The sequence below is a fragment of the Pseudophryne corroboree genome, chromosome 3 (genome assembly GCF_028390025.1).
Source record: "Pseudophryne corroboree isolate aPseCor3 chromosome 3, aPseCor3.hap2, whole genome shotgun sequence".
In the NCBI taxonomy this organism is placed as follows: domain Eukaryota; kingdom Metazoa; phylum Chordata; class Amphibia; order Anura; family Myobatrachidae; genus Pseudophryne; species Pseudophryne corroboree.
The window spans coordinates 458,114,760-458,123,112 of NC_086446.1; positions in this window are offsets into that span (position 1 = coordinate 458,114,760).

Sequence of the window (8,353 nt, forward strand, 5' to 3'; positions counted from 1 at the left end):
TGTAGATGGATAGTATACTTAATGGATGACGAGTGACGACACAGAGGTAGGTACAGCAGTGGCCTACCGTACTGCTATAAGTATATATATAATAAACTGGTGGACACTGTCAGCAAACTGTAAAACTGTCTAAAATGCACCACAGGTATAGAATGTAGATGGATAGTATACTTAATGGATGACGAGTGACGACACAGAGATAGGTACAGCAGTGGCCTACCGTACTGCTATAAGTATATATATAGTATACTGGTGGACACTGTCAGCAAACTGCAAAACTGTCTAAAATGCACCACAGGTATAGAATGTAGATGGATAGTATACTTAATGGATGACGAGTGACGACACAGAGGTAAGTACAGCAGTGGCCTACCGTACTGCTATAAGTATATATAAACTGGTGGACACTGTCAGCAAACTTCAAAACTGTCTAAAATGGACCACAGGTATAGAATGTAGATGGATAGTATACTTAATGGATGACGAGTGACGACACAGAGGTAGGTACAGCAGTGGCCTACCGTACTGCTATAAGTATATATAAACTGGTGGACACTGTCAGCAAACTGCAAAACTGTCTAAAATGCACCACAGGTATAGAATGTAGATGGATAGTATACTTAATGGATGACGAGTGACGACACAGAGGTAGGTACAGCAGTGGCCTACCGTACTGCTATATATAGTATACTGGTGGACACTGTCAGCAAACTGCAAAACTAAAATGCACCACAGGTATAGAATGTAGATGGATAGTATACTTAATGGATGACGACACAGAGGTAGGTACAGCAGTGCACTCTGCACTGTACTCCTCCTATATAATATTAATTATACTGGTGGTCCCCACTCCCAGTCCCCACAATAAAGCAGCACACTGAGCACAGATATGGAGTGTTTTTCAGGCAGACAACGTATACTGGTGGTCACGGTCAGCAAAACTCTGCACTGTACTCCTGCTATAGCTGCTCCACAGTCCCCACAATTAAGCAGTGTGAGCACTCAGCACAGATATATTATGCAGCACACTGAGCACAGATATGGTATGGAGCGTTTTTTTTCAGGCAGAGAACGGATAAAAACTGGTGGTCACTTATCAGCAAAACTCTGCACTGTACTCCTAACAGCTGCTCCCCAATCCTCCCCACAATTAAGCAATAAACAACCAATGAATCAAGTTCTGTCTTATACAATAAACGGAGAGGACGCCAGCCACGTCCTCTCCCTATCATCTCCAATGCACGAGTGAAAATGGCGGCGACGCGCGGCTGCTTATATAGAATCCGAATCTCGCGAGAATCCGACAGCGGGATAACGTTCGGGCGCGCTCGGGTTAGCCGAGCAAGGCGGGAAGGTTCTAACCTGCCTCGGACCCGTGTAAACAAGGTGAAGTTCGGGGGTTTCGGTTTCAGAGAAACCGAACCCGCTCATCACTAATCTGAATTATTTCAAACATGACAGTGGTTGGTTAACTGTGAACCAAGTAGTTGGTCACTCAGGCAGATGTATTAAGCTTGGTGAAGTGATAAAGTGGAAGGTGATAAAGCACCAGCCAGTCAGCTCCTAACTGTCATTTGTCAAACCCAGCCTGTAACTTGACAGCTAGGAGCTGACTGGCTGGTCCTTTATCACCTTCCACTTTATCACTTCTCCAGGCTTAATACAACTTCCCCTTTCTTAGGGGCAGATTTATTAAGCCTGGTGAAGTGATAAAGTGGAATTTGATAATGCACCAGCCAATCAGCTCCTAACTGTCATTTTACAAGCCCAGTGTGTTACATGTAGTTAGGAGCTAATTGGCTGGTGTGTTACAGTGGTGCAAGTAGAAAAAATGTCTTATAGGTACTGTGTGCGCGCGTCCCAAAACTGGGTGTGGGCCAAATGCCACATGGGGCATGGCCAATGAAAACGGGGGCGTGATACACAAATGGGGGGAGGGGCAAATACACATATGACCCCAACAGTGCCAGATACACATTGCCCCACAGTGCCAGATATACATTACCCCCCAGTGCCAGATACACAAATGCCCCCAGAGTGCCAGATATACATTGCCTCACAGTGCCAGATACACATTGCCCCACAGTGCCAGATACACAAATGCCCCCAGAGTGCCAGATATACATTGCCTCATAGTGCCAGATACACATTGCCCCCAGTGCCAGATACACAAATGCCACCAGAGTGCCAGATACACATTGCCTCACAGTGCCAGATACACATTGCCTCACAGTGCCAGATACACAAATGCCCCCACTGTGTCAGATATACATTGCCCCCCAGTGCCAGATACAGAAATGCCCCCACAGTGCCAGATATGCCCCCAGTACCAGATACAGAAATGCCCCCAGTGCCAGATACACATGTCCCCCCAGTGCCAGATATGCCTTCAGTGTCATATATGCCCCCAGTGCCAGATACACATGTCCCCGCAGTGCCAGATATGCCCCCAGTGCCAGATACACATGTCCCCCAGTGCCAGATATGCCCCCAGTGCCAGATACACATGTCCCCCCAGTGCCAGATATGCCCCCAGTGCCAGATATACATGTCCCCGCAGTGCGAGATATGCCCCCAGTGCCAGATACACATGTCCCCCAGTGCCAGATATGCCCCCAGTGCCAGATACACATGTCCCCCCAGTGCCAGATATGCCCCCAGTGCCAGATATACATGTCCCCACAGTGCCAGATATGCCCCCAGTGCCAGATACACATGTCCCCCCAGTGCCAGATATGCCCCCCCCCCCTCCCTTCCTTCCTCTGCTGCTCACTGCTGCTGTCCTGTGTGTGTGTGTGAGGGGAGGAGAGCACAGCCTGCGCCTCTGCTGCCCCTCAGTCTCCGGCGGCGGTGTGGGTGTCTTCCTTCAATTCAGCGCCGATCCATGAGCCAATCAAAGCTCGCTGTCCGGCAGCCTTGGCTGCCGGTCCGCGAGCTCTGATTGGCCCACGGGCAGGAAGACACTGAGGGGCAGGAGAGGCGAACGCTGTGCTCTCCTTCCTTCAAGCAGCGGCGGTGAGCAGTGGAGGGAGGGAGCGGCGAGGAGCGGAGGAGCGGCGAGGAGCGGAGGAGTGGCGGCCCGTCGGCGGTGGGTACGGTGTACCCATGGCTAAATTCTTAAGGGTACGCCGTACCCACCCGTACCCGCCCACTTGCACCACTGGTGTGTTACCACCTTCCACTTTATCACTTCACCAGGCTTAATAAATCTGCCCCTTAGTTACAAAAATGTAATGTTGGTTCAGTCTCTTGGCTAGGATAGGATTTATGTTTGTTTGACTTTTTAGGGTCTTGTGTGCTAGAAATTAAATACTTTAATATCTTACTGACTGGTACATACTTTCCCTTTGCTGAACAGCAACTATATAAAAGTGTAAATCATATAGAAAGTAATTAAATCTCTAGTGGTAACACAGGGAAACCAACTCACCTTTGTACATGTAACTAGTGATGGACAAAGAACATTTCTGAACATCGAATGGGAAGTAATAAATGTCCAAAATGCAACTGCTTGTCAAATGGGTGGGTTTGGCTGCTGTAATAATGCCATTGTAGGTTACATTGACATACCTCATCCAAGGAGATGCTTCCTCATCAACTCTGCAATAGAAAAAAAAAGTGTAAGCAGTACACCCTGCCTTTTCCTGGCTTTATGATGTGCAGTTATGACATTAAAGAAATTAGTGGCTTGCAGTTGCCTGGCCACATTTCATATGTACCAAGCTCCGGAATGCGATACATCTCAACTCATTTGACAAATAAAATGCGGCCTGCGGTTATCATCATCTACTCGTAACTTCAAAAAATGTTTCACTCCCCGCAAGTCAAGACCCTCCAAAAACGTATTTCGGCCATCACCTGTCCTGGCTCCCATGTGGTAGGGAGTCACAAGTGTAGTTAGGCAAAAACAAAAGCTGCACATTGCAAAAAGACCCCATGGTTACTGCAAAAAGATCACACTGCTGCAAAAAAGGCTGCAACTTGCGATTATGTGCAGTCAGGTCCTGCATTATGAGTTTGGTTAATATCAGCGACGGTCCTGGAAATGTTGGGTGATATTAAACTGGAATCCATTTACTCATTTAACCAGCAAAAACATAACCATATAATTAATCTGTACTTTGTGTCTCCCAACCCTCTGATCTGACGCTAGCATTTCTGTTTTGGTTTCAGTAGGTAAAACCTCCAGTGTCTGTAATATCTTACTGTTCATGGAAGAATAGATCTGGCACCCAGAAGAGAGACAGTGGAAGTGTTATATGAGTGATATTACAGAAATCTTCAGGGTTCCATGACACAAATTCATTTTCCCAGACCTGGACATAAAAAGAACAAGTTAAAAAAAGCAAATGTGCAGGTAAGCAGAAGTATTAGAAACAAAGCCATGAGAATTCCAAAAATGGATCCAATCTGTTGATGTTACAACTCATTGCAGTTACATCTGTACTTTGCCTACCTACTTTGCCTGGTATGTTTTGTTTCTTTTGTAACAATTTTGTGATCCACCCAATAAAAAGTGTTTAAAAAAAAAAAAAGAAAAGAAACAAAGCCATGAGATAGAGGAGGTTTTTACCACTGACATCCAGAAATACGAGTCTATAGTCTCTGACTTCTCGACCTATGGATAGGATAAAGGACATTAATGTCACAGGCTGCAGATAATCAAGGGTACTTACATACTACTACTACTATTATTATTATTATTATTATTATTATTATTATTATTATTATTATCTTTTATTTTAAGGCACCACAAAGTTTCTGCAGCACCATACAAGGAATATACCTATGGCAGTAACAGTGTAACTTGACATATCATAAATCATACTTACCTACTCTCCTTGAGGTTGCTGGAGAACCCCAATTTTTGGGTATTCCCCCACAACCCCAGAGGAGTAGGCACATTTCCCACATTTCCTAGTGAAACGGGAAATATGGGGAGATAAATATGGGAAATGCGGTGCCGTATGGGTGGGGCGGTTTTAAATTAAGCGAATTGCATCCTTTTAGCCCCACCCCTACCCGAGGACCCGCGAAACACAGCATTTTCCTGTGATGGGGGCAGGGCCTAATGATGGTGGAGCCCTGCCCCTGAAGTGGCAAGCAGTGTCTCTTCTCCGTGCTTCCCCTAGAGCAGGCATTCCCAACCAGTCCTCAAGGCACACCAACAGTGCAGGTTTTAGTGATATCCAGGCTTCAGCACAGGTGACTTAATTAGTAGCTCAGTTATTTTGATTTAACCATCTGTGCTGCAGTTTGTGTGCCTTGAAGACCGTGGTTGGGAATGCCTGTCCTAGAGAGATGACAGAAAAAGTACAATTCAGAAATAAAATGACTAGGTAGGAGAAAGATACAAGGCAATAGTAGGGAAACTCACTATTTTGTAGGGCAAGTGGTAATAGGTCACAATGAGGGGAGGTAGTTTGGCACTGGAACCAGTACACAATGCAAGGGCTACGATAGAATTCAGTGAATCACATTGTAGACAGATTTCCTGGCCAGAACTACCCTCTAATAGTAGTAGGAAGTCAAAAGGCCAAGGATGAGAAAGAGGCCCATTTTCAGAAGCATTTTCTACATCATTCATTGGTCATGCTCTCACCACAGACAGGATAGCGATGAACAGCATATCTACTGAAACTGTCAGAGGTTTCCTCCAGTCCTTTTTTGGCATGGTTAGTAATAGTAAGTGCTCACGCTCTGTGATATTGAGATACTCAGCCACATCATGTTCCATACATGTAGGAGTTAGCAGTACACCTGGGAGATACTCTAGAAGGGCAGAGAAGAGAAAGAAGTGGTGCTATTAATAATTGTACCATACTTATTATACAATAATATGCCTATAATGTAAATACAAAACAATTTACACTGCTCAAAAAAATAAAGGGAACACTAAAATAACACATCCTAGATCTGAATGAATGAAATATTCTTATTAAATACTTTGTTCTTTACATAGTTGAATGTGCTGACAACAAAATCACACAAAAATGATCAATGGAAATCAAATGTATTAACCCATGGAGGTCTGGATTTGGAGTCACACTCAAAATTAAAGTGGAAAAACACACTACAGGCTGATCCAACTTTGATGTAATGTCCTTAAAACAAGTCAAAATGAGGCTCAGTAGTGTGTGTGGCCTCCACGTGCCTGTATGACCTCCCTACAACCCACACAAGTGGCTCAGGTAGTGCAGCTCATCCAGGATGGCACATCAATGCGAGCTGTGGCAAGAAGGTTTGCTGTGTCTGTCAGCGTAGTGTCCAGAGCATGGAGGCGCTACCAGGAGACAGGCCAGTACATCAGGAGACGTGGAGGAGGCCGTAGGAGGGCAGGACCGCTACCTCCGCCTTTGTGCAAGGAGGAACAGGAGGAGCACTGCCAGAGCCCTGCAAAATGACCTCCAGCAAGCCACAAATGTGCATGTGTCTACTCAAACGATCAGAAACAGACTCCATGAGGGTGGTATGAGGGCCCGACGTCCACAGGTGGGGGTTGTGCTTACAGCCCAACACCGTGCAGGACGTTTGGCATTTGCCAGAGAACACCAAGATTGGCAAATTCGCCACTGGCGCCCTGTGCTCTTCACAGATGAAAGCAGGTTCTCACTGAGCACATGTAACAGACGTGACAGAGTCTGGAGACGCCAAGGAGAACGTTCTGCTGCCTGCAACATCCTCCAGCATGACCGGTTTGGCAGTGGGTCAGTAATGGTGTGGGGTGGCATTTCTTTGGGGGGCCACACAGCCCTCCATGTGCTCGCCAGAGGTAGCCTGACTGCCATTAGGTACCGAGATTAGATCCTCAGACCCCTTGTGAGACCATATGCTGGTGCGGTAGGCCCTGGATTCCTCCTAATGCAAGACAATGCTAGACCTCATGTGGCTGGAGTGTGTCAGCAGTTCCTGCAAGACGAAGGCATTGATGCTATGGACTCGCCCGCCTTTCCCCAGACCTGAATCCAATTGAGCACATCTGGGACATCATGTCTCGCTCCATCCAGCAACGCCACGTTGCACCACAGACTGTCCAGGAGTTGGCAGATGCTTTAGTCCAGGTCTGGGAGGAGATCCCTCAGGAGACCATCCGCCACCTCATCAGGAGCATGCCCAGGCGTTGTAGGGAGGTCATACAGGCACGTGGAGGCCACACACACACTACTGAGCCTCATTTTGACTTGTTTTAAGGACACTACATCAAAGTTGGATCAGCCTGTAGTGTGTTTTTCCACTTTAATTTTGAGTGTGACTCCAAATCCAGACCTCCATGGGTTAATAAATTTGATTTCCATTGATCATTTTTGTGTGATTTTGTTGTCAGCACATTCAGCTATGTAAAGGACAAAGTATTTAATAAGAATATTTCATTCATTCAGATCTAGGATGTGTTATTTTAGTGTTCCCTTTATTTTTTTGAGCAGTGTATAATAAAAGAAAGTTCATTTTCATGTAAACCCTTTACTACACAGCAGCCCTTATACCGATGAGTGTTTTCCAAGCAAGAAAACCTGTACATTCTGTTGAATTGCACTTTTACAAAATAACAGCAACAACAATTATTTTGGTGATCCTAGGCTGCAGATTCGGCACTCAGATCTCACAAATGCATCCAGGAAGCTTCTACCTCCTACAGATGCCTCCTGCTGTATTTCAATTTTAATTACACAGAATTGCACAGACACTTCCTTGCGGCTCTTAAACTGCGATTGCATGTAATTGTAGTTTAAGTCCTCACGCATGCACGCAGCGGCGTGCGTGCATGCGCAGAAGTGCAGTATCGTCGAATAGCGATTTCCACACTTTTACAATCACTACTGAATCTGGTCCATTGTCCACAGTTTTTGTTTTTATGGTTTCTATAATAAAACTCTGGCATATCACACTATGGGCGGTATTCAAATGATATATCACACCCAATCTCCTTTCTAAAGTGATACCCGTTATCGCGCATATTGCGCCAATAGTAATCAGGTTTATCTGCGTAAAGGGTTGGGTGCCCTCGTATTGAGCTGAAATGATTATACCAGTCCCGTCAGCAGAAACAGAACGGGTATGGAAGGGGGTGAAAAGAATTGAATACAACCCTATGAGTTATATCTCTATTTGCTGCTGAGAGTGAAGTTGGGGACAAGGAACAAAGAACCCTTTATATGTGGTGTATTTTATTATTCTACTCACAAGATTATTTCTGATCTATTGGTTTGGTACCTCATCTCTGAAGTTGTGGGTCCGTTTTAGAAAGAAACTTCATAAGTTTCAGGCTGGCACTTATTTGATGATAATTGTATCTGTATACCATAACTTCTCTTGTCTGTTTTTATTACATACCCTTGGAGGATATTATATATCC